The sequence below is a fragment of the Miniopterus schreibersii genome, assembly GCF_964146895.1.
Source record: "Miniopterus schreibersii genome assembly, chromosome: 19".
In the NCBI taxonomy this organism is placed as follows: domain Eukaryota; kingdom Metazoa; phylum Chordata; class Mammalia; order Chiroptera; family Miniopteridae; genus Miniopterus; species Miniopterus schreibersii.
In genome coordinates this window covers 35637473-35662751 of record NC_138119.1, presented here as the reverse complement: position 1 = coordinate 35662751, position 25279 = coordinate 35637473, and the positions used below count along the sequence as shown (strand labels likewise).

Sequence of the window (25279 nt, the reverse complement as noted above, 5' to 3'; positions counted from 1 at the left end):
GTTTATTGTATAAGCCACACCTTTGAGGCTCCATAGTGATTTTGTTTTGGTTTCTTTAAAGTGGAGCAAGATCTCAAAGACATTTTGTGAGGCAATCAGATTTTTCCAGGTTTCATGATGTTTTACAGTTGGCTCTCTCATGCCCAGGGTGACAGCACATTTTTTTACCAACTCACCTTTAATTCAACCTAGATCTTGTAGATACAGCTTCTCTCTTTTGCACTTATATTTCATTACTGTAAGTAAGTTTAATTAAACTGTGTAATTACGACGAGAGGAAGAACTAGCATACATAGGTTTGGGAACACACTGTCTCCCAGCGAGCAGACCACTCCACTGGTGGGAGTAGCGTAGGGCAGGCATCCTCGAAGAGCCTGCTACTCGCTGTGATCACTCAGCATGTCATGGCCTTATGTCTTCACATTTACTGAGAAATGGAGACCACAGATTAATCAGTAAGTGTCGGTCACTTAAGAGAGCCCCTGCTCAGTATGACTTCTGTTCCCTGTCTGGCCCAGAAGATAAATGCCTTAAAGGTCTAGCTTTTATCTTTCTAGTTGGTCCCAGAACCTAGCAGTGATAGGTATTTAGTGGGCCCTCAGTAAACATTGACTGACTACCTGACCATACCAACAAAAGCAAAATTCACGTTTGCCAGGGCACATCTTCTGGTGGGGTTCTTAGCAACAATCCACTGTCCAGAAAAGGTGGATTAGGAAGACAGAAAGAACTAGGAAGTGAATTTCTAATATTGTTATGAAATAAGATATATATATATACACACACACACACACATATATATGTACACACATATATCTGTAAGATATATATACACATATATATCTGTAAGATATATGTACACATATATCTGTAAGATATATGTACACATATATCTGTAAGATATATGTACTTATATATATGTGTGTGTATATATATACCATTAAATAGTTACATGTCAGGCAGCCATAAATAAGTGTATTTTGTGTAATTAACCTAGGTAACTCACTGACACAAAATAACAGTGAGACAACACGCTTGATAGTTTTATAAAGGATAAGATATGCTCTTACATGAGAAAAAAATCTACAGTTACAACCACAATGTCTGACTCTGTGATGACTATGTTCAGGGCCAGCCAGGTCAAGAAAAAATTTCCCTTACTGATAATATCCTCGCAGCACTAAGTTTATTCTGTGCTTCTTGTCACAAAGTAAAGCATTTTGAATTGAGCACCAGAAGAGGAAAGAAGTCATATCTGAAGGATATTAAACTTGACAAAGATATTCTGTGGTGGTTGATTGGTTTGGGAGATGGGTGTAGAGTGCTGGTGACGGTAAGGACACCCTCTTTCCTAAGATAAAGCAAGCAAAAACATTTATCCTTGTGCTCAATAAATGTTTGGACTAAATACACGGAGCAAGCAGAGATGGAAAATTACAGAAACTTTACATGACCACAGGAAGTGGGACAGGAAAAACTATATATATATATACACGCACACACACATCCATCCATATATATATGTATGTATATAATGTGTGTGTGTGTAGAAGGGAAGTCATCCTCCACAGGATCCGGTGTAAACCTTCTCATTAATTTTTCATATTGAGAACTTGTAAGCCAGTTCTAATTAATAATTCTTGAGGACCTCCTTGTTCCTCAAGAGATTATGAAGCCATTGTGTAGAAAAAGAAGAAATTAACATTGTACTGAGCATCCATCGTGTGCACTTAGTATGCTAAGTGTTTAATATGTGTTAGGTATTCCTTTGAATGTAAGTTGCAGTTGATTTTTGTGAGACCTGCATTACTTTATGTGCCACTATGAAAGAAAAAGAAAGACCACTTGCACATCTTGGAATCAATGAGATACGGTGTCTCGTTCAACCCTTCCAACAACCCATCAACTAAGTATTAATATTGCCAGATGAATAAAGTGAGGCTCAGAGAGAGCAACTCATTTGCCTCAAGTCAGATAGGTAAGTGTCTGCGCTGGAGTTTAACCCAAAGGAGCCTGGTCCAAATCCTCTGTCCTTTCCGTAAGACTGTGCTGCTGATGGAAATCCGTGCTTGCCCGGGACTCAGAGATTAAAAAAACAAATAATAAAAACATTGTATTCTGCTAAAAGTATTTATCTCTGGACTTATCCCCCAAGTTCTTTCCCTGGGCTGGGTCGGAGGGACTGTAAAGGACATCGGTGTCAGTGACAGCTGAGGATTACTAGGGGCGGAGGAAACCGAGATCCTCTGGTCCAGTCTCCGGTGCTTGGGGCCCTAGTGATAACTCTTCCCCCGAAGAGGCATGCAGATCAGGGCCCCTCGGCAGCTTGCGCTCCTGTTGTGGGCTTTGCTCACCAGCCCTCGTTCTGTCTGTGGAGACATGTAGAGCTGGTTTCACTGTCTTAACACCACATGGCCCCCCCCATATTTGCAGACAACTATTACGGTTCCTCTAAGGTCTTTCCTCCAAGGTGAACATTCTGAGTGCCTTGTAGGGCGTGGTACAGAAGTCTCTCTGGCTGCTACGCCGAAATCACTCCAGTGTCTGTCCCTTTAAAGAGAGGCATCATAATTGGTTCTTTTGCTCCATACAGAATAGACAGCTGTCACCTCTCTTGCTTTAGGCACCACATTTCTCTTGGCACAACTTACAAGTGCGCCTGGTTTCCCGCCCCTCCTCCGGAGGGCCCTTCTTCCCCTGCTTTCTCCCTGTGTACTCCGCTCTCTTCCGTCTCTTCTTTTTTAAATACGTGCTGCTATGTAGGCGACCTGGAATTTAAAATTCCTTTTGTTAGAATTGACACTTTGAGGATTTTTTACTTTGGGTCCCCCCGCATTTGGTGGTCATCTCTTCCAATTTTATAACATCCACAAGTGAGGTGTTTTTTTTTTTAAAAAAAGGCTTCTATAGCTTTAACTAAATCATTTCTCTACAGATTAAGCAGGATGGGGTGAAAGACAGCCCTCTGGGAGGAAATCTTTCAGTGGCTCGGTTACCAGTCCACCAGATCCTTCTGTCGTGGCCCCTATTTCCCTGCCTTGTTTGTAAGAATATCAGGGCTCCACATGCCATCCCATTTAACTTGGGCAAAACCTCCACATATCAGATAGTATCCTTCCCATTTACAGTTACACACACCGGGCCTCGGGACAGGGAAGCAGCTCGCCCAAGATTACCTGTTTTTATAAGCAGAATTGGGGTTTGTGCCAGTTTTCATGTTCCTTCTCTACAGTGGCTGTACCCATTGTGATTTACTTTGCTGAAATCCAGAGATGGTGTTTTTACCGCATTTTCCTGAGCTACATGTTAGCACTTCTGACCTCAAGGAGCCAAATGTCATAAGAGACGTGTACTCTCTTCCCCCCTCCCCAGAGGGCCAGGGTCAGGGAAGTAGACGCCACACTCCTCGCTAAGGCTAGCACTCACACCCCTATCTTCCCGCTCACCTTTCCTCGAAACAGACAAGCGTTTGTGTTTGAAGAATATTCTTGCCCTTGCCGGCGTGGCTCAGTTGGTTGAGCGTCGACCTGTGCACCAGAAGGTTGCCGGTTCAGTTCCCAGTCAGGACACATGCCCAGGCTGTGGATGGGTGTGGGAAGCAACCCATCAGTGTTTCTCTCTCTCTCTCTCTCCCTCTCTACCTTCCTCTCTCTCTAAAGAAAATAAATAAAAACATATTTTTTAAAAAGAGAATAAAAAAAGAAGAAGATTATTTCCTGGACCCTGGGGCAGTGGAACAGTAGTTGGTCCTAAAGGCCAGGACTGCCTAAGTTCAAAGAAAACAGAGAATTTTAGAAGCTGATGAAAGCTAGTTACTTAAACTCTCGGTAACAAAGTCTCTGTCTCTGTCTCTCTCTCTGAGTTAGAAAGCTTTACTTTCACTCCCTTCTTCAGGACATGGTGTGGGGACTTCTATTTCAGAATAAATCACTGTTGGAAAGTGAAAAAAAGGAAGGAAAAGAAAACAAACATAAGTGATGCGGGGAACCACCCCTGCTACTCAGACCACAGCGGGTACCCAGCCTGTGGCAGGCGGCACTCGGGAGGGCTGCAGCCCAGGACCAGCTAAGCCACCTGCGGAGAAGCGTCGGGCCACATGTCCCGCCCAGAGACCAGAGGACCCTCACTCTTCCTGGAGGAGCCTTTTAACTATTAAGATGCAACACAAACAAGGCGCTGTTACTCAATGGGCACCTCGTGATTCTCAGACATAATAGCAGGTGGTTTGCAACTAAACAATGTCCTAACAATGCGGATAATTTAAACACCGACGGGGCGCCCAGCTGTCTTCCTTCAGAGAGATTCAAGGCCAGTTCTCGAAGTGAGGAGAGGTGCTTGCTCCCCAGCGCCCGCTGTGCCCGTTTCCTACAGAGTGGAAGCCTTTGCTCCCTGGGGGAGTCCACTCGGTACCTTCTTCCAAAGCAGTCACCTAAGATAAGTGACCTCACCAACACGATTGACTGAGGCAGACCCCAGCACCGATGCAGTCTTTCAGACGGCCAATGTAGTACAGTGAAGAATTAGGGAATTAGCTGGAACTTTTCTTTTTTTCTGAAAAGCAGCTGCTCAACTCGAAATTAATTGCTAAGGGAAATGGTTCTGCATTATTTCCCATAAGCCTACCTTGGGGACTGAAGGACTGTGGGTAGTGGGGAGCCACAGCGTGGAATGTGTGTCCTAAGGCACTGTTAACATGGTACATGATTTTCAGCAACCCCCAAGTGGCTTTTTCTAACATCCATTCCATGTAAAACAATGGAAACCTATTTCCATGCTTATTTGTGTTTCCCAGCAGCTTTTAAGCCACAGTGACGATGAAAGAGCTAGACCCTTCCTAGCCCCTCTCATGATTATTCTTAACTTTCTGAAATCATCTTATCAAGCAACACCACCTAAAGAGGAATTTAAGTCTAATTATCTATGTGTTCATTTATTCATTCAACAAATATTTCTGAAACGCCTTCTGCACACTGTGTCCTCTGCTAGGGACTAACAAGCATAAAAAATGAGTAAGACTCAGTCGTCAGTAGCGAGTAGGACATGCACACAGGCAACTGGAATACAGGGAACAATCTAATAAATGCTGCTAAAAGGTCCAGGCGAAATCCTGCAGGAGGCTCGCACCGAGTCAGAAAGAGCAGAGAAAGCCCCATGGAGCCGGCATCACTCAGCGCCCGAGACCGAGCAGTGTCGGACCTCAGCAGGCATGATCGGGGGGAGCTCCGTCCAGGCCCAGGGGACCCCACGCGCAGAGCAAGGCGTGTCTGAGAGGAGCAAGGCCGCATTCGCCCAGCGCACAGGGTGAGCATAGGCGACTGAGAGGACAGCAGTTCAGGATCCACGGAGGATCTTAAACACCGGGTTAGAGAATGACAATTTACTTTCTCGCACAGGGACAAGCATTGCAAGCTCTTGAGTAGAAAAGTGCCATATGCAGAACTTTGCTTTTGGAAGATTTATCTGGCGGTGGCATGGGGGGTGAAGGTCAGGCAAGGAAGAGAGCTATGGGAGGACTCCCCGTGAGGAGCAGGAGGACTCGAGTTAGGGGGATGGCCCTGGACATGCAAAGGAGGAGCTGAGCTTCAGGGACACTAGGTTGAGGCAGACTGGATAGGATTTGGCAGCAGATTGAATGGGGGTGGGGAGAGACACACATGACATATCGGCAAAATGACGCTGCTCTTAAGAGAAACTGGTGTGTGCACCTGTGTACTTACGCTCATGTGTTTGCGCAAGGGGATGCCAGGATTAGGAGTAATCTTTTTAAAAGACAAATCAGATTTCATTGCTCCCCTGCTTAATAATATCTAAATGCCATTCCACTGCATTTAGAATAAAATCCACACTCTTTACCACGACCTCACGTAAGCTCTGCATGACCTGGCCCCTGACCCACTCTAACTTCATCTCCACGCTCCAGTGCTTCAGCTTAGCCACACAGGCCTTCCTTCAGTCCCTCAAATGTACCAACTTCATTTCTACCTCAGGGCCTTTGCATTTGCTGTACCCTCTGCCCAGAACACTCTGCCCTCTCATGACTGGCCCTTTCTTGTCAGTCAAGTCTCAGCTTAAGTGTCGTCTCAGAGAGGCCTTTCCTAACCATTAGTCCACAGCCATTCTGTCAATCACCCTGCTGTTTACTCTTTATTGTAATTACATAACCTGAAATTCTTATGTATTTGTTTACTTTGTGTCTGCCTCTCTCTACCAAAAGCGAGCTTTAAGAGTGTTTCTTGCCCTAGCCGGTTGGCTCAATGGTTAGAGTGTCGGCCCTTGGACTGAAGGGTCCCGGATTCGATTCCAGCCAACCCGTTCAAACAGGTTCCTTGGTTGCAGGCTTCACCCCTGTTGGGGCGTGTGCGGGAGGCAACCAATCGATGTTTCTCTTTCTCTCCCTTCCACTCTCTCTGAAGAGCAATGGGAAAAAATATCGTCTGGTGAGGGTTTAAAAAAATAAATAAAAGAGTGTGTCTTGTTCATCGCTGTATCCTGATTATTGGAACCAAGCTGAGCGTACACCAGGTGCTTTGTAAATAGTTGTTGAATGAATGAATGAGAAATGAATGAATGGGTTCTCGTTGGGGAATGCTGGCTTTTTATTAGGGATCACAGTCATATAGAGATAGGCAGCAAGGACTTTGATATGTGGGGTTAGAGTTGCAGAGAGGGCCAGGCTTGATATCTGCCTGCAGGAGATGAAAGGTAGGACAGGTTTCACTCCTGGGACTTTCTGAGCAAGGGCATCGCTTCACTGTTCTGCCTCAATCCCGAATGCTAAGCCTGCATTCTCCAACTTAACCGGCGTGTCCGAGTGAGCGTCTTCTCCCCTCCAGAGATTGTCTACTTGGTGGACTTAAGAAAAACGCTACCTTGTCTGAAATAGTCTTTAAATTCCTATTTTAGACTTGCCCACAGAGTGTGCGGTGCCTTAATAATATGTAAAAAATCAATAACTACTGTTCGCTAAGTACTTGTGCCAGGCGCTGTACTGAGTTTTCACACATTATCTCGTTTAATCCCCCTCAAAACCTTGTAAAGCAGTCAAGGAAACAGACTCAGAGACATTGAATCCCTTGAACAAGGTTAGATCTGAAGTTCAAGTTCAGTCTGAGGGACTCCAAAGACTACGTGCTTACCCACCGTGCAGCATCCTCCGCGATGGGGTGTGTCAGTGGCGGTGGCTGTGGGAGGGCAGAATCTTGCTCTTCCTTTGAACGTGAACATGACTTTTGAAAACAGCCAGGAGCTGTACAACAGAATCTGGTTGTGCCACTTGATAGGTGTGTAATCTCAGCCTAGTAACTTTGCCAACAGTAAAACGCTACTGAGAATGCTGTCTCATAGGATCGGCCCGTCAAGTGCAATCTGTAACACACCTGGCTCATGTGGGACCTTCCTTCCTCCCTTCCCTTCCCTTCCCTTCCCTTCCCTTCCCTTCCCTTCCCTTCCCTTCCCTTCCCTTCCCTTCCCTTCCCTTCCCTTCCCTTCCCTTCCCTCCCCTCCCCTCCCCTCCCCTCCCCTCCCCTCCCCTCCCCTCCCCTCCCCTCCCCTCCCCTCCCCTCCCCTCCCCTCCCCTCCCCTCCCCTCCCCTCCCCTTTCTTCCCTTTCTTCCCTTTCTTTCTCTTTCTTTTTAAAATTGATTTTTAGAGAGAGAGGAAGGGAGGAGAGAGAAAATGAAATTGCCGTGAGAAGAAACATCATCGGCTGCCTCCTGCACCCCCAACCGGCCTGAGCCCGACCAGGAATCGGCCCAGCAAGCTTCCCCTCGCGGGACGCTCCCAGCCAGCTGAGCCACACGGGCCAGGGCTTACTCCTTTCTTTTTCTCATAAGAGATGCAACTAACTCGATTCTTTCCGAGGGTCGATCTGCTTGTGGGCTATGAAATCCCTTGCTCCCCTCGTCTGCACTGTATTTAGGAGCACCGCGTCATCTCTTACCTTCCCCGATGAAGTCGGGCGGCAGGGAGGCTGGAGGCTGAACTGTGTGACAGGAACTGGAGAAATGGAGTCCGCAGGGCCTGATTTAAGTTACTACCCCGTCACTGTGCTAAGCTGAAACCCTGGGCAAGCCTGTCTCCATTTCCTCGTGTGTCAAATGAGGCGCTGGTACTTGTCTTCTGTGTCACAGGGTTGTGGCAAGGACCAAACTGCAGCCATGAAATAACTCCGGAGAGCAAAAAGGTGTATATAATTGTAGGCTATTGTTATCATCACCATCATTACAAAATGAGAGTCTAAAACAATAATAGTGCTCTATTTGTAATTCATAAAGTTGAAACCACGCCTCCCTTTATTCTTCTATTCAAACAACTCTCAAGCTACCCCCTTACCCTTTATCTTTATCCTTAAAGTTCTGGCTTAAATGAAATTGAGACCTGCCCTACCCAGTATGGCAGCCACTGTCCTCATGTGGCCATTAACATTTAAATTAATTATAATTAAATCAAATTAAAAATTTAGTTCTTCAGTCACACTAGCTCATGTCAAGTGCTCAGCAGCCACTGTGGCTAACGGACAGTGCGGATGAAGCGCATTTGCACCTCCCGGGAGCTTCTGCTGGGCCGCACCACCACCGCTCCTTGAGTCCCGTGCTTCCTCATAACCCTTCAGCCACCATAAGACGAAGCTAGTTGCTCTTTAGATGAAGAAACTGAGACGGAGGAGTTGCCAATGACCATATGATAGAATATGAAGAAATGAGAGAATGTTAGCCATCGTCTGTTTCAACTTCCTCATTTTATACATGAGAAAATTTAAGCCAAAAGAACTGAGATCGTTTACTTGAGCCCATGCAACTCTTCAGTGGGCTCCCATTGTCTTTTCACAGTGTAGCTGAACACGTAATAGAGTTGGCTTATATCCCTCTTGCGGGGCTACTAACACCACCCGTCTCAGAAGGAAACATGCCTAATACGACTCAACAACAAAAAACAACCCAATCAAAAAGGGGCAAAGGACCTGGTTAGATACTTCTCCAAAGAGGACCTGGTGGGACACTTGTCCAAAGAGGTGGCCAATAGACATATGGAAGGATGCTTTATGTCACTAGTCATCAGAGAGATGCAAATTAAAGCCACAATGAGATACCACCTCACACCTGTGAGAATGGTTACCATCAACAAATCCACAAACAAACAAGTGTTGGTGGGGATGCAGACTGGTGCAGCCACTGTGGAAAACAGTATGGATTTTCCTCAGAAAATTAAAAATAGAGCTGCCTATGACCCAGCAATTCCACTTCTGGGAATATATCTGAAGAAACCCCACAAACTGATTCGAAAGAATACATGCATTCCTTTGTTCACTGCAGTGTTACTTACAATAGCCAAGATTTGGAAGCAGCCCAAGTGCCCATCAGTAGAGGAGTGGATAAAAAACTGTGGCACATTTACACCATGGACTGCTACTGGGCTGTGAAAAAGGACATCGTACCCTTTGGGACAGAATGGATGCACCTGGAGAGCATTATGCTGAGTGAAATAAGCCAGTCGGAGAGAGACAAGTACCATATGATCTCACTTATACATGGAATCTAATGAACAGAATAAACAAACAGGAACAGACCCCAGATACAGAAAACAGACTGACAGCTGTCAGAGGGGAGGGGGTTGGGGTCTGGGTGAAAAAGGTGAAGGGATTAAGCAAAAAACAAAAACAAAACTCATAGACACAGCCAACAGTATGATTACCAGGGGGCCAGGGGGGCGGGGGAATGCAGAAGAGGGTGGTAAAAGGGGGGATAAACGGTGACAGAGACTTGAGTTTGGGTGGTGAACACACAATACTATACAGATAATGTATTATAGAATTGTATGCCTGAAACCTGTATAATTTTATGAACCAATGTCACCCCAATAAATTCAATAAAAATTGAAAGAAGAAAGAGAGAAAGAGAGAAGGAAGGGAGGGAGGGAGGGAGGGAGGGAGGGAGGGAGGGAGGGAGGGAGGGAGGGAGGGAGGGAGGGAGGGAGGGAGGGAGGGAGGAAGATGATAGATAGATAGATGATAGATAGATAGATAGATAGATAGATAGATAGATAGATAGATAGATAGATAGATGATAGATAGGAAGATAGTATGCCTGAGACAGAATTTACAAGTTGCTTGCGGTTGTCACTCGCATCCTTCTGGAGCCTGGCCGGCGCTGCTGGTGAGCCCTCTCTCTGCATCACAGTGAGGATATGCAGAAAGCTGGAGAGCGCACCCTTCCACAGCTGCTTCTATTAGGCTACAAGTGCCCTAGAAGACTTGAGAACCAGAGTTCTCTGTGATTCAGAATTTAAATCAACTGCCCAGACCAGCTCAAATTCCGTGAGGTTGGCCTCACTTCCTCCTTACACTCATTTAAATCATGAAATATTGGCTTTTTAAGCAAACTGCCAGGGGATTTAGAATGGGGATTGCTGTTCTGCAAGATTATATACAATATGTGTGTAAAATACTAAACAGCTCTTGGTACCTAGTAGGTGTCCAGTGGATGTCTAATTCCCTTGCAGCTCCACCCACGTCCCCCCATCCTCTCCCCAGCTGCCAGCCCTTTCCTAGACAGCCAAGACAGCACTTGAATTCCCAAGTTGCTAGACCCCAAACTACTATTTTTTAAAATTCTTATCCCTGTGATTAATCCTCATTGAGTGCCTACAATCAAGGGCCCAGTTTATTAAGAGTTGTAAAGTTATAAAGAGGCACATTTCAAATTTTATCATCAAGACAAAGGATCTGCGTGGGATAGAGCATTTCTGGAGACAAGAAGATACATTTAAAGTATGAAATGTGCCAGAAAGTCTCTGCTGTGCAGTTACCCCACCCCTCCACATATGTGTGTGGACTGAGCAAGCGTGAAAATTTCTGAGAAAATTTCATTCTTCAGGTGAAATGCTTATTGGGGCCTTATTGGGAAAGGGTTTAACTGGATACTTTAGAACAAAATGCGTACAGGCAGAGGTGGGCCCCAGATTTGTGGATCCCAAAGATTATTCCATTTGGGGGACCTTCCTAAAGAAAAGAATATTCAGAATTCCTTAGGTACAGGACCTTGGAAGGGGGCTGCGAATGTGAGGGGCCCTGAAGCTAAAGCCTCATTGGATTTTGGCTTTTGTGGAGGGGTTTCCACCTGTGTGTTCCTTTAAGATTAAGTCCCACATAGGAGGTGCAGGGGGGGTGCTAGGCGGCAGTAATCATTGAATGATTCTAGGTACATGAGGTTATTTCATCAGAAATCTTTTATTATCTAGTCTTGTATGGAAGCTACAAACAACAAAAAAGGTTGAATTGGACCCTGTGGGAAATAGAGTCTGGGTGGCCAGGAAGTCTGAGGGGACATGGGCAAGGACCTCTTCCGAGGGGGAAGGGGTGCTGCTCCAGTGCCAACACTACCTGTGAGCAGGCTTATTGGACTTGAGGCAGTGACGCTGTACCCTTTTTTCCTCTCTTGTTTTCTAAAGAAAGTAATTCTTTGTCAGCCTCCCCTATTCTGACAGACACGCACACGGATTTTATAAATCCGTTGGCTGTGACCACCATTTCCTGTAAGAGTGAATTCTGGGACTGTACAGAAGCTAGGAAATCAAGCTAAGTTTTTCAGAAAAGACTTTTTAAAAAACCTCCTTAACATGGTGCTATTATAATAGCAACATCATCAATATGTTTATGAAGAGAATTCTGTTCTGGCCTGCTTTTCACAGTCACAGATAACTTGTTTCCAAAATACTCTAATTGAGTTGACATTTCACACACACTTGGTACTTACGAGGGAAAACCAAAATGGAACCCATTTATTTATTTTGAGCCAAGTAAAAGCCAGGAGAAAATACTTCATTAAAAACAAAACAAAACAAGATATGCTCAAAAATCAATATATTTTTAAAGCATCAAGCTTGGCCTGTAGCCGCCCTCAGTGGGGAGCAATGCCTAACTCTGTTGAAAGAGCATATATGAGGAAATAACGAGGCCATAAGAAGTTAAGGCAAGTAGTGTTCCTGCATAATGAAGCCTAAATCCATGCTTGCCTGGGACTCCCACCAACCTCAGGAACCACTCCTAATTCAGAGATTCCCTTGCCTACTTGGAAGGGGGCACCACTGCTAGTGACCCAGCAGATCTGACTGCCTTTCCACTCAGCTGCTGGCTATCCATTTCAAATTCTGTGTTCCTTTTCAGCTCTAATAATCACCCTTTCCAATGCGGGCACCCTGCTCTGTAACTCACTTGCATACACAAACACAATCAAACCCTATACACTCTCCTTGACAAAGCACGATGTCTCCTTTCTTATGGAGGCCCTTGCATATCAAGCTTTAGATGTACTCACCTACCTCTGTAGTCAGCAGCTTATTTTTTTAGATGTTCAAGCTATCCACTCATCCCAAGAAAGTTTTAGTTGTATTACTTCTCCCAATAGGGCTCTTCATGGGATTGAAGTGTTTTAGGGAAAGACTGTGGTCAAATTATTTCGAAAGAGATGAGTTCCACAGCCTTGAGGGGCTTGAACAGCTAGCGGAGCAAACTTCCTAACAAATGCCTTGTTGACCAGTTCCACCTAGAATGCTGGCCTTCACGGAATCACACAACTTCAGAGTTGTAAGGGATCACAGTTTGGTCCAACTCCTAACTGAATGCTGAAGTCCTGCCTCTCTTTCAAGTTCATACCTGGGCAATGCTGAACCAGGAAGGTTGTTGGGAAGTAAAGCAAAACAAACCAGTTTCTTAGTGATTTCACTCGCAACCAATCTGAACAAAAGTTAATAATTTGTGATTTCTATGCACCTGCCCAGGGGAAATCTTTTACTTTTTTCAACTATAGAAAGGGATCAGATGAAATAAGAAGGCAGACTCAAGAGGACTACTATTAATCTCTTACCTGATTCCCTCTTTCCCACGGGTCTTCCTAAAAGACATAGGAAATGAAATAATTAGACTTGAGGACATCTTGAAGGAAGGCCGCCTTCTGTGGAGTCCTAGCAGAGGGCATTCCAAGAGAAGGTGCATTTCTTTATGTACCATTGAATATGTGCTTACATTTTCCCCGTGGCTATTTTTTTAAAGCCTCACCCGAGGATATGCTTTTATTGATTTTTTTTTTTAGAGAGAGAGGAAGGGGAGCGAGAAAGAAACATTGATGTAAGAGAGAAACATGGATCAGTTGCCCCCTGTACGTGCCCCACCCAGGCATGTGCCTTGACCAGGGATAGAACCCGCAACCTTTAGGTGTACAAGACTACGCTCCAACCACTGCGCCACCGGCCAGGACCCCATGGCTCTTTTTATATTTCTGTCCTGTTTCTCCCGCCATTCTCATTCATTCATTTATTTATTCAGTCATTCCCTGAGTCCCCACCACTGTGCCGGGTGCCAGGAGTCCTAGATAAATGTCCCCCTCCGTGGAGCATACTGTGTGGGTAGTGATGAAAAAACAGGCCAATATGAAGTGGCAAAAGTTATTACTAGAAGCCTGGAGGAGGGAAGGTGACCACCAGGTGGCCCAGGGAATCGGAGGAAGGAGAAGACTCTTAGGCGGAGCTTTACAGCTCCAGAGGAGTCTTTGGGGTGAACACATGGGAAAGAGGCACGTGGCGGTGCCCAGTAAGGGAACAGAGCGCGCAAGGCCTTGCAGCCATTTGAGAACAAGCCTTCTAGGAAACAAGTACTTTCTTGAAAAGGATTTTTTGGGGAGAGATTAGAAGAAAATGAGCGAGGGGCCAGAAAAGGAAGGAATTGTCCCATGAGAGGAAATTGAACTTTATCCTGTAAGATCCCGACAGTACTTTGGGATCGGGAAGACGGGAACCGAGGATGCTGAGAGGTGGTGAGGCCGTGGGCAGTGCGAGGGGGGAAGGGGAATATTTAAAGTATTTTGGAGGGGCAATCTAAGGTGATATGGGAGTGGAAAGTCTAAGGTGACTCTGGTTTCTGGCTTTGGCACCTGGGTTTTAAAGGTGCCATTTTCTGAATGAAAATAAAATAAAAAGGGGTCTCAGCCCCAGGAGAAGATTCGTTCTGTTTATGCTGACCCCAAGGACTCTCTGGGCATCCCGAGGGTGCTGCCTGCTGGAGCCTGTGGCTGCAAAGCTCCGGCTGGGGTCCAGCGTGGGTCAGCCCGCCAACATTTATTGTCCAACAGCTGTCTGGGCTGGAGATGTTGGTTTGAGAGCCATCTCTTTGTAAGTGGCGACCGAAACTATGAAAAATCACCCAGGGAGAGCGTGTTGAATGAAGAGAAGCCTTGGGGTGGAACGCGGGGTCCTCGATCCTTAATGAAAAGGTGGACGAACGCGGAGAAAAAGTGACAGGGGCGGGAAGCAGGAAGGAGCCCCGGCGCAGGGCCGCGGGAGGCGGCCAGGACCAGCTGCACAGGTCCCCACGAGGGGCGGGAAGGGCGGCCGAGGCTGCAAAGCGCCCGCTGCCTTTGCCCATGTGAAGCCTTTTGTGAGCCGGGGGAAGCAGTTTCCACGGAGGGGGCGGGTGGGAGCATTGCGCTGTCGCCTTAGGGGGCCGTGTTTCCAAATCCTCATAGGGGTGCCTCTCTACCTTCTGCTCCTTCCCCTCCCCATCCCTTTGCCTGGCCACAGCCGCTCTCCCTGGTACATCATTGACTGATTTCCCCCCTGACTTCAGGCACATTTCCAGCCACTCACGGACACCTTCGTGCGCACCTTGGACGAAACCAAAACACATTCCCTTTCATCTGAAAAGGCTGACTCTCCTCCTGTCTCCCCTTTCCTAGTCAACTAAGACCAACTTTTTATTTTCCATCCTCACCTGAGGGTATTTGTTCCATTGCTTTTTACAGAAAGAGGAAGGGGGTAGAGAGAGAGAGAAACATTGATGTGAGACACATGGACCGGTTGCCTCCAGCATGCACCCCGCCCAGGGTCGGGGATGGAGCCTCCAACTGAGGTATGTGCCCTTGGCCGGAATGAACCTGGGACCCTTCAGTTCGCGGGCCGACGCTCCAACCACTGAGCCAAACCGGCCAGGGCGCATGAGACCAACCTTTTATCCAGTCCCCTAAGCTAGAAGCTTGTACTCATTGAATTATTTTCCTGCCTTACTTCGTACATCCAAATAGTCATGAGATCTATTGAGTCCGCCTTTAAAAATGTCTCAAAATTCAGCGCTTTCTTTACCCATCTAGCACTGTGTACATACTTCTTTTAGGATTTATTTCATTTCATCACAATCTTGTATGTGCTCACGTTTCCTCCTCTAATTGAGATCCTTGAGAATAAGTTTTCCTTATTTAATCCTATAGCCCTGCCCCAGTATAGTGCCTCGTACCTGGCAGATGCTCAGTATTTGTTGAATGAATGAACAAACAGGACCTTTTCAGATCTGACATTTGCTTGCTGTCCGAAAGCTTATGGAAGCCTTTCTCTCTCCGTGGTTCTGTCCTTTCTATTTTCTGATCCGCCTGCCAACTTACCTGCTTCACTTTAGCTCTAGTTGGGTGACATGTGACCTTTGCCTGAAGAAAATCAGCTGCATTAAACCAACTAGTTATGAATTTTCCCTCTACCCATGCATAGGAGGAAAATTTTTCTCAGACAAGGAGAGTGATAGATCAGCTAGTCGCCACCGAAAGAGACCCTAACGTTGGCTCAGAATAGAAACCCAGCAGGTGCCAGCTGGCGAATGAATAAATGAATGAGCGAGAGCTTGACACCCAGGAGAGCGTGAGTCAGACCCGCGTCCGAGAAGCACCGCTCTGCCCCGCAGGAGGATGCTCTCCACGGGCCGCTATGGCCTGTTTGAAGTTGGGCCTTTGGGTGAGGTCCTTGCTAGGGAGAGTCTAGGCCTTCAGTGCCCAAAATGTGTGATCACATTTTTATTAACTGACACTTGAGATAACAGTGTCAGGGCTGGCATATTCCTTAGAGGGCTGAGTGGACGCACAGTCCTGAAGCGTCAGCCCGTTTGGCCAGGTGGGGGAGAGGGACAGGCGTGGGTCCCTGGCAGCTTCTTGGTGCCCTGCCATTTGTCGGGGTCAGTCTGGGATTGCCCAGAGTTCCATATTCGCCCTGCCATTTCTCTGACTTCATTGACTGTTCCCCCTAACCAACAAGTGCAAAACATTTTTAATTTTATTTTGCCTCGGATGAGGAAAGCAGTATGTCTTCTCGGGCATGTATCCCAGCACGGCTGTCCCCAGAGGGGCACAGCTGGTGGGCTTCAGCACATAGTGGAAGCTGTCTGGGCCCTAGTCTTCTCATCTCTCAAATGAAGGGGGTGGTTGGCTTCCCCACACTCTCCCTTGGACCTGCCCTGCGTGATTTGGGGGTTCCGAATGTTTTCCTCACCGCCCTAGTCACAGGAGCTGTCCCCCTGGTAGCACCGAAAATGATTAATCAAAACTATTCACACAAAAGACAGAATGAGGATTAGAATGGCACGAGGCTTCCTCTTATAAAGGGCTTCTTCATTTTGCCAAAGCATTTATTTATTCATTAATATATTTATTCATTTTTCACCCTCTCAAATTAATCACTAATCATTAGATTCTGTTTTATGGTTTCCCCTAAGAGGCAGGTTCCTTCTCTTTCAGGATGCCTTGAAAGTGTGCTCTTCTAATGCGTCAAACTAGGGTTCCCTGCGGCCCAGGGCCTGTCGCTGAGTCCCTCCCTCACCGGGGTGCCCATGCTCTTGGCAATGGTAAGGAAGGAGCCCTTGGCTCCCGCAGGTCTTCACCGTAAAAACCCCTGCCAGCAAAGTAAGGGATGGAGGCCGGGGATGCGGTGTGCGTGTGTCCGCTGCTGAGGGCTGAAGCTCTTGAGCCTTCTTGCCTATGAGGAGCTGGAACCAGCCTGGCAAAGACAGACTTGAACTTGGTCTCAGGTAACCTGCCTGTGCATCTTCCACCCACCAGGCTGTACACCATGGGGCCCACCCAGATGACCCTGAGGACACGGTGGGTCACAGACATGCCTAGGCATGTTCTGTCATAATTAGAGGCAATTAATTAGTGGGCCAGAGGCAATGCTCAGTGTTGCCCCACGTTTGCAGCATGCGGTCGCTTGTGGCCTTCGTGATCTCTTTTTGTCCTTACAGCTCCAAGGTGGGGAGGATTGCTCTTATTAACCCACTTTCCGCAGGAGGAAAGTGAGGCCGCCTGGTCCGAGACCTGGGTTTTCTGATTCCAAACTCACTGTTCCTTCCTCCTCCTTGTGCCTCCTGACCAACCATCACTGATGCTGCCACCCTGCAGGCGAGGGACCAACTCGACACGCCCCTGGGCGGTGTATTCAGTGTTTCTCAGTGTCCCATCCAAGCCAAGCCCCTGGTTTGGAGGAGATTACTGATCTGAGCATCTGGCCAGGGTTTACCCCCCCCCTAGGGTGATGTTGAGGTCCCTGGGTTCTTCCTCAGCAGGAAGAGAGCAACCTCTTCCCTGCACCCCACTCCCATTGTCCGCCACAGAGAAATCTGGGTGTGATGGGAAACAGACCCAGGAGCTGCCTTCACCACAGGGTGCAGCTGTGGGCAGCCCTCCAGAGGAGTCAGAGGACAGCCCCAAATGCTGAGGGTGACCCCCCAGTGAGTGCCACAGGAAGCACTTCCAGGGAAGATGCACCTTCCCAGGCTCCACGATTCTGAAGAGGTGCATAAGCTTCCTTGGTTTTGCCCCCAAATTGTGCACATTTGCTCCACATACATTTATTGAACGTCTACCCTATGCCCAGCTGTGTTCTGGGCACCGGAGATAAAGCGCCATACGGAACAGTTCTGTCCTGGAGTTTACAGTCCAGGGGAGCATAGACTAGTGGCCACGCTTAGACCAGGCTTGTGCTGCAAAGTCCCCTAAGAGCCAGGGACCCATGCTTTTCTCTTCCAGCCTCTTCAGGAATCAGTAGAAACCACTTCCAGGAGGGGCTGCAGCTCAGGTGGCTGAGGAAGCTCTTGACATGAGCTGATCCTAGGTGACCAGCCACTATTGCACTATGGTCCCCTTCACATTTCTCTAAGAGGACCAGAGAGTGTCTGCAGGCTGAAGGCTCCAGTTCTCTGCAGTATTTAAGAACAGAAACTTGGGCTTTGTTTGTTGGGTTTTGTTTCCCCCGATGGAATGATCCAGCGAAGAATAGTTGTGTGTGTGTGTGTGTGTGTGTGTGTGCGCGCGCGCGTGTGTGTGCGTGCGCGCGCATGCCCACATATTTGTGGAGTCTCTTTTTTAGACTTTGGGAATTAAAGAAAACCAGAGAGTCCCTAGAACTCTTTGCACAGAAAAAAAACAAAACAAAATAAAACAAAACACACCCAAGTGCTAGAATCCAGAGAAGATTTTCCACAAGATGGAAAAAAGTTAAAATACATAATTCTGATAGAGGCAAATATTTGTCCCAATGTAGGAATTCTAAGGCAGGTAGTCTAATGAATGTAAGTTCCTCAGGGTGCTTGTGTTGGGGTGCAGGGGAGCATCTTACTCTCCTGAGAATGGAGATGTATCAGACACACAATGAAGACTTCTTAATTGATGAGTGTTGCCGGCTAAGAGCAAGATTGAGAGGCTCACCCATAGAGTAGGACCACAGATTCTCAGAGCCAGAGGGACCTTGTGTCTTCTCCAGTTCCTTCAGCTACAGATGGGAGGTAGGGGGCAAGGTAATTCAGTGTAACAGTGATTATACCACTTACAACAGGGGGGAGGCTCTGGAGTAAGACGTGGGCTCAATTCCTGACCTTATCCTTTAATAACAGTGAGGGGTTTCTGTTTTATGTTTGTTTGTTTTAATTATTCATTTATTTAGGTCTCAGTTTCCTCATCTCTAAAATGGGGAGTATTACTGTGAAGGTTAAGTTAGAAAATTCATGTAAAACAGTCAACATGGAAGGAAAAGTGACTTGCTCAAGTTACACAGCTAGTTAGAGATCAACCTGAAAATAACTAGCTTTCCTGACTCCCTGTCATGTGCTTTTTCCCTACAACCACTGCACCGAGCCAGCAAAGAGCAGCAGGACAGGTAGGATGTAAGTTTAGTTCAGAAGGGGTATTCCTGTTATCACTGAGGGCTCCTGTGTACCAAGCGCCACTCTGCCTTCCACACGCGTCAACAGCAGCCCTGAGAAACACTACACGGCATCATCATCACTCCTAAGCCAGAATGGCAGTAAGGGAAACTGAGGCTTAAGGAGAGTAAGGGACTTACCCAGCCAGATCTGCCTGACCCCCAAACCCATGCCTTCCTGCATGCTGGGAAGACTGGTGAGAATCCGAGGGAGGTTAAGTGTGAAGTGAGGGGGAAAGGGTCTCTGGACAGGCTGTGGTGGGTCACCCTTCATCACTGCCACTCTCTTAGTGGCTGCCCCTTCACGAGACTGACTGTCATTTGTGGAAGGCCACAGTGTGATTCGAGTGGACAGTGTTTTTCCACTATGTGTTTCACCGTATAGGAGATTCTGTAGATAAATGAAGGTCCTACTGCCATCTGGGACCAGGATTACAGAAGAGCAAACTGTCTGTCCACCTTGATGGCAGGGGATGGTGTTTTATTTCCAGTGCGAAGTGCCAAAGAGTTCAGGAATGATAAAATCACCCTAGTTTTTCTCATGAACTCCTAGAAGTCATCTTTGTTGGTATAAATGAGATCATTTAGCCTAATTAGTTCCAAGCTTAATTAGCAGTAATTATCCCAACATGGGAGTAATATCAAGCAGGAAGTGCCGAGTCCTCGATTAGATAGATCTCTAATTGGTGTTACAATATTGTAATTAAAGCGTGTTTGTTCGCCTCTGCTGCTGCACGTGATTTGTTTTATGTCTGATTAAACAGGGAGACCCATCAGCCTTTGGGGGCCAGGACTTCAGATCTGACTCATGTAACATGTTAGCCCTGTGACAGAAACACTTAGAGACCTGCCTCCATGGTCGCGGAGAGTGTGCAGCCCCGAGCTGAGGGCACTCCTGCCGCGAGGACGAGCACTGGGTCTACTCATCTCTTCCACTCCCATGTGGCCTGCGCGAGATAATAAAAACTTTAAAATTTTAAAACATAAGTATTTGGCCAAAGGGTTATTTTGTAAGTGTTATACTTTTGAGGGCTGCCTCATATATAACCTGGAGGAGACTGTACGAAAAGAACAAATAATTACAGCTATCATTTATTGAGCACCTACTATGCGCCAGGTCCTGTGCTAAGTGCTTTAAACAGAAAAGCTCATAAAATCTTCAGAGAAAACCTCTGCGATAGCTATTCTAAGCTCTGTTTTATAGAAGAACCTGAAGATGAGGGAGGGGCTTCGCCAGGCTAAGTCCAAGATCATCCCTCAGGTCTCCCCTTGAACCTCAGTGCTCCCGAAGGCCACCTCTGACCCCTCGACCAGGTCAGCTCCTGGTATGGTTCCTTGTCACTTACCCTCACACACCTAATTATAACTTTATTGTCCATCTTCCCCATGATTAACTAGTTTGTGCCTCCTTCACTGTGCCCAGAACCTAGCAAAGTGCCAGCCATGTAGCGGGTGTTTAACAAATAAGAGCTAAATGAATTGTCAGAAGTCACCCAACTCGAGTGATTTAAACTCAGCTTTGTGTGGTTCTGTGGCCTGTGTTTTCCAGCGCATCATGCTTCCTTTTTTCAGGTAGCACAAGTACAAGGAATACATGTTTTGGGAAGGGATAGGGGAATTGATTTTCTTTTCTCTCACTTCAAAATGCTGTATTATAATTTTGCAATAGATCCCTTATTCCCCATATTTATCTATTTAATGCTGCAGCCTTATGTCATAATTTAGCAATTTTTGCCCATACACAAATAATTGGTAATTAGATCTAATGAACCCAAGGGAATTAGAGTAAATCAGATAGAATTTATGTGCATTTATACATCATTGGATTCTCCAAATTTTTTAATGTAACTAGCACTCTCAGAACCTGTATTTCACTGGTCCCCAGTTGTGGTTTTGGCACACCCCAAGAATATCCACTTATTTTGGACAGCGACATAAACTTTTCTGGATCTTTTTAAATTAACTTGGCTACATATTTAAAAGGCAGTGTTGCACATAATACCTTGAGGAGAGTAAGAGGCCAGCAAGGCCAGAGTGGATCCAGTGCCTATAAAATGTTGGAATCCAACTGCTATTTAATCTTGGTCACTGATGTCACATACAGGGATTAAGAAGCTCAACAAGGATATTTGTTTACTCATTAAAACAAATTTTAAACTTAAAGTATAAAATTCACAAACAGGTGTAAATGAAAAGGTCCCCTTCCATCTTGCCCCATCCCTCAGTCACTTCAGAGATAACCAATTTTTCATCTATCTTTCTAGAGATATTTTATGCATATGCAAATATATACACTTTAAAAATATTATTTCTTGACAAAACAACAGAATACACACTGAGTCGTAAAGGTGAACTAGCTTACTTCCTAGTCGAGGCAAAGATAGGAAGTGAGAATGAGAAATCCAATAGGTAGAAACCAAATGTGCAAAGCTCTGGAAGTCTCTTTTCTTACAAACCTTTTCCTAAACATTGTGATGCTAGATTGAGATTTGAAATATGGTGCTAATGAATGAGACAAGCTGCTTGACTTACGAAAACAATGACGTCATCAAGTGAGTCCTCAGTCCTCCTGGGTTTTTCTATTCTAACTCGTAGGATGATGTTTCCATAGGGCTCTTTATTTAATACCAGCATAATGAGGCAGAGGTGATGGGTTCCAGTCGCTGGGACAACTTAACTTCCTGCTGGTCTCAGTCACTAGAAGAGTTAAGCAAGAAAGTGAGGAGGAATTCATGCAAATCCAGTACCATTAAAAAAAGAAAGTGTAGGCCTGGCCCTGCGAAGGCAACCGCAGGTGGGACTCAAAATTCAATAAATCTAGGAGCTTCTTTCATAGCCAGTTTTTAAGTTGATAATTTTGTATGGCCAGTGAATGATGTTATAAATATCTAAACGGCCCTTGGCAGGAAAAAAGGTTCTCTGCCCTTGATTTATATAAAGGACTTCATCATTACGTTATTTGTGTGGGCAGGGCTTGATGCATATCTTGGATGACTATTTTAGTGCAAGAAAATCCACAACGCTTCCTGCTGTTATTACACTAATATTTGGGATCTTTTTTTTTTTTGGCTTTTGAATAACCAGAAATGATCTAACCATGATATTAAAATAACTGGACTTGTTTTTATACAAGTAGAAAATAAACCAGGTTAAAACTGTTGTAGTATGAGTGTCTTTATGATATCCAAGGAGTGCACTGGCCAAGGTCATCATGAGCTGACTACTGTTTATATTTAGAATTTATTGAGCCCTGCACATGGTAGGCTCTGTAGAAAACTTGGTGCCTTGGGAACTAGTCTTAAGTTATTTATCCTCTCATTTTTATCAAAGACTTGCCTAGAGTCCCTGTGGCTTTGTCACCAACGGCTCACCTTGGATGGAAATAGGCTCCTTTTATGACTATGGGAGGCTTCCATTACCCTAAGTAAAGTGTGATTCTCTTCTGAAATGTGCCTTTCGCAAACAAAAGGACCAATGCGATGGAATGTTCTGGAAGCATTATCTAGAGCCACAGTAACCTTTTGTCTTTATTGTAAATATTCTGTTCCATTACATCTATAAATGCACTTGTATTTTGCGTCCCAACTTTTGGCTTAGAAAATATAAGCACTAGAGCTGGAACAAAGTGGCTTTGGTTTGGGCTCCAGCCCTTTTTGTTTCTAGTGGAAAGGTAAGCTTTTGCTTTGCTTCTCCAGACCACAGCCTTTCCATTTGTAATGAGATGTTGGACCAGTTGATCCCTAAGGCCCCCTTTGTCTTTGGCATTTTACCACTATGAGCTCTGGAGCAGTGCTTCCAAAGATTTCCCACCGATTGTCTTTTTTGTGTGCGTGTGTTTCTTTTTTTTAATGTCTTTATGATATCAAGCTCTTGAATGAATCTGGCCACAATCCATACGTTGAATCAAAACATTATGTCTATAAGGATAAACTCCAAATATTTTTGAAATATAAAAGTTAATTGATTGTTTTCCTTTTACCCAGCTTAAATTTAGAAAACTTCCCCCCCTGTGAAATCTTAATGCAGTGTGAGCTCTCCCTCTCCAGGTATATCTCCCCGGCTCCTGGCAGCTCTTCTTTGCCGTTACAACATTTCCAAGGATCTGCCTTTCTCCTGCCACTGACTAATAACTGTGCGACTGACTTCAGTTTTTCTCCTCCCGCCGTTAATAAATTTAGTTAATACTGCTCTTTCAGGGCAGGGACCAGGTGACATTAGTCTTATTGGGCTTCCTCCTCTCTGTGCCAAGTGCTTGGCACGTACGAAGCATCCAGAAAACAGTGGTGGAATTTCTGACCATTGCTCCCCATAGCATCCTTCAGACCCTCCCCCACTGAAACCTTTCTGGACTGACCTAGCTCAGACATTGCATTCCTCTAATTTGCATTCCACAGTACTTCTGTGCACATGGCTTGTGTCATACCAACTCGTGCAGTTATTTGTTCCAGTCATTTCTGTTGAAGTATAAGTAGAGCAAAAGGGAAAGGTGCCCAAGCTTGGACTTAGGAAACAGGTCCTGTCTTTCTGCTAATTTACTAGTTGAGTGACCAGGACAGTCATTCAACCTCCTATGTTTCAGTGTTGTTGTTGTTTAATCTAAAAGATAGAGGGAGGGAAAAGGTGAGGATGGATTAAATGATTCTAGGCCTAGAATTCTGATTTGGAGCATATTGGTTCCCTACCAAGATTATAAACTTCTCAAAGGCAAAGAATTTCTTGTTTCTACAATATGGAATAGCTACACGGCTCGACATGGATGGTGCTTAATAAATTCTTTCTTAGAACATGATTGCAATGCTATCCCTTCGGGTGAGAAAGCTACAGCTGAGAGTGCCCCCTGATCTCGGAGCCCAGGAGCCCCCGAAGGGGCCGACCCCTCTGGGAACTGCGGCCTGGACTCGGACTGCAGCAGCTCGGACCAGCACCCTGCCTCGGTCATGCAGCCGGGGGGTCCGCCTAGCAGCTCTGCCTTTGTAAGCAAATGTGTTTATGGTTCGCGCTGCCTTCCTCGGTCAGATCACTTCCCTACAAGTCAGGAGAGCTGCGTGCGATACGGTTGAATCCCAGCCCGGCCGGGCGGGGCTCCGGTGGTGCCCAGCAGGCCGGCGGCCGGCGGTGGGGAGGCCGAGCCTGGCGGCTGCAGCCGGAGGCCACGGTCCGGCCGCCTCCCCGAGCGCACCGCTTCCTTGGCCTGGGCATCGCGCTTATTTCTCCTTTCATTCATCTTTCTTTCTCTTCTCTTAAAAAAAAAAAAAAAAAAGCAAAACCAAAACAAGGCATTGTATTTCCTCCGTTTGTCTCCAACTGGAAACCCTGCAGTTCTCATTCATTTTAGGGCAGAAAGCTCTTCCTCTTTTGCCCAAGGGGCGGCCAGGACAGTTAGTGACCTTCCCTGCCTCCCAGCCACAGGCCCGGCATGGGCAGGGGCACAGGCAGGGGCATGGACAGGGGCAGGGGCACAGGCAGGGGCATGGGCAGGGGCAGGGGCACAGGCAGGGGCATGGGCAGGGGCGGAGGCAGGGTCAGGGGAACGGCAGGGGCAGGGGCATGGGCAGGGGCGGAGGCAGGGGCAGGGGAACGGCAGGGACATGGGCAGGGGTAGGGGCATGGGCAGGGGCAGAGGCATGGGCAGGGGAACGGGCAGAGGCATGGGCAGGGGCAGAGGCATGGGCAGGGGAACGGGCAGAGGCATGGGCAGGGGCATGGGCAGGAGCAGAGGCATGGGCAGGGGAACGGACAGAGGCATGGGCAGGGGAACAGACAGAGGCATGGGCAGGGGTAGGGACAGGGGCAGGGGCAGGGGTAGGGACAGGGGCAGGGGCATGGGCAGGGGAACGGGCAGAGGCATGGGCAGGGGTAGGGACAGAGGCATGGGCAGGGGTAGGGACAGGGGCAGGGGCAGGGGTAGGGACAGGGGCAGGGGCATGGGCAGGGGAACGGACAGAGGCATGGGCAGGGGTAGGGACAGGGGCAGGGGCATGGGCAGGGGAACGGGCAGAGGCATGGGCAGGGGAACGGGCAGAGGCATGGGCAGGGGAACGGGCAGAGGCATGGGCAGGGGCAGAGGCATGGGCAGGGGAACGGGCAGGGGCAGGGGCAGGGCAGGAGCAGAGGCATGGGCAGGGGAACGGGCAGGGGCATGGGCAGGGGTAGGGGCAGGGCCTGGGGACGGGCCCCCGCGGACAGCTGTGGAGGGAATGGATGGGCTGCGGGAGCCGCCCCAGGCCTGCCCTGAGCTGGCAGCTGCCCCCGAGGGAGAGAAGCGTGATAGTTTCCCATAC

At 47.0% G+C, this 25279-nt stretch overlaps 1 protein-coding gene across 6 annotated transcripts in view; it reads left to right on the top strand.

The window, feature by feature from the left end:
* Positions 1-25279, top strand: part of LOC308548717 (uncharacterized protein) — a gene marked incomplete at its 3' end in the record, with an annotated part of 69325 nt that overhangs the window by 14096 nt on the left and 29950 nt on the right. The gene's annotated exons all lie outside the window — the stretch shown is intronic.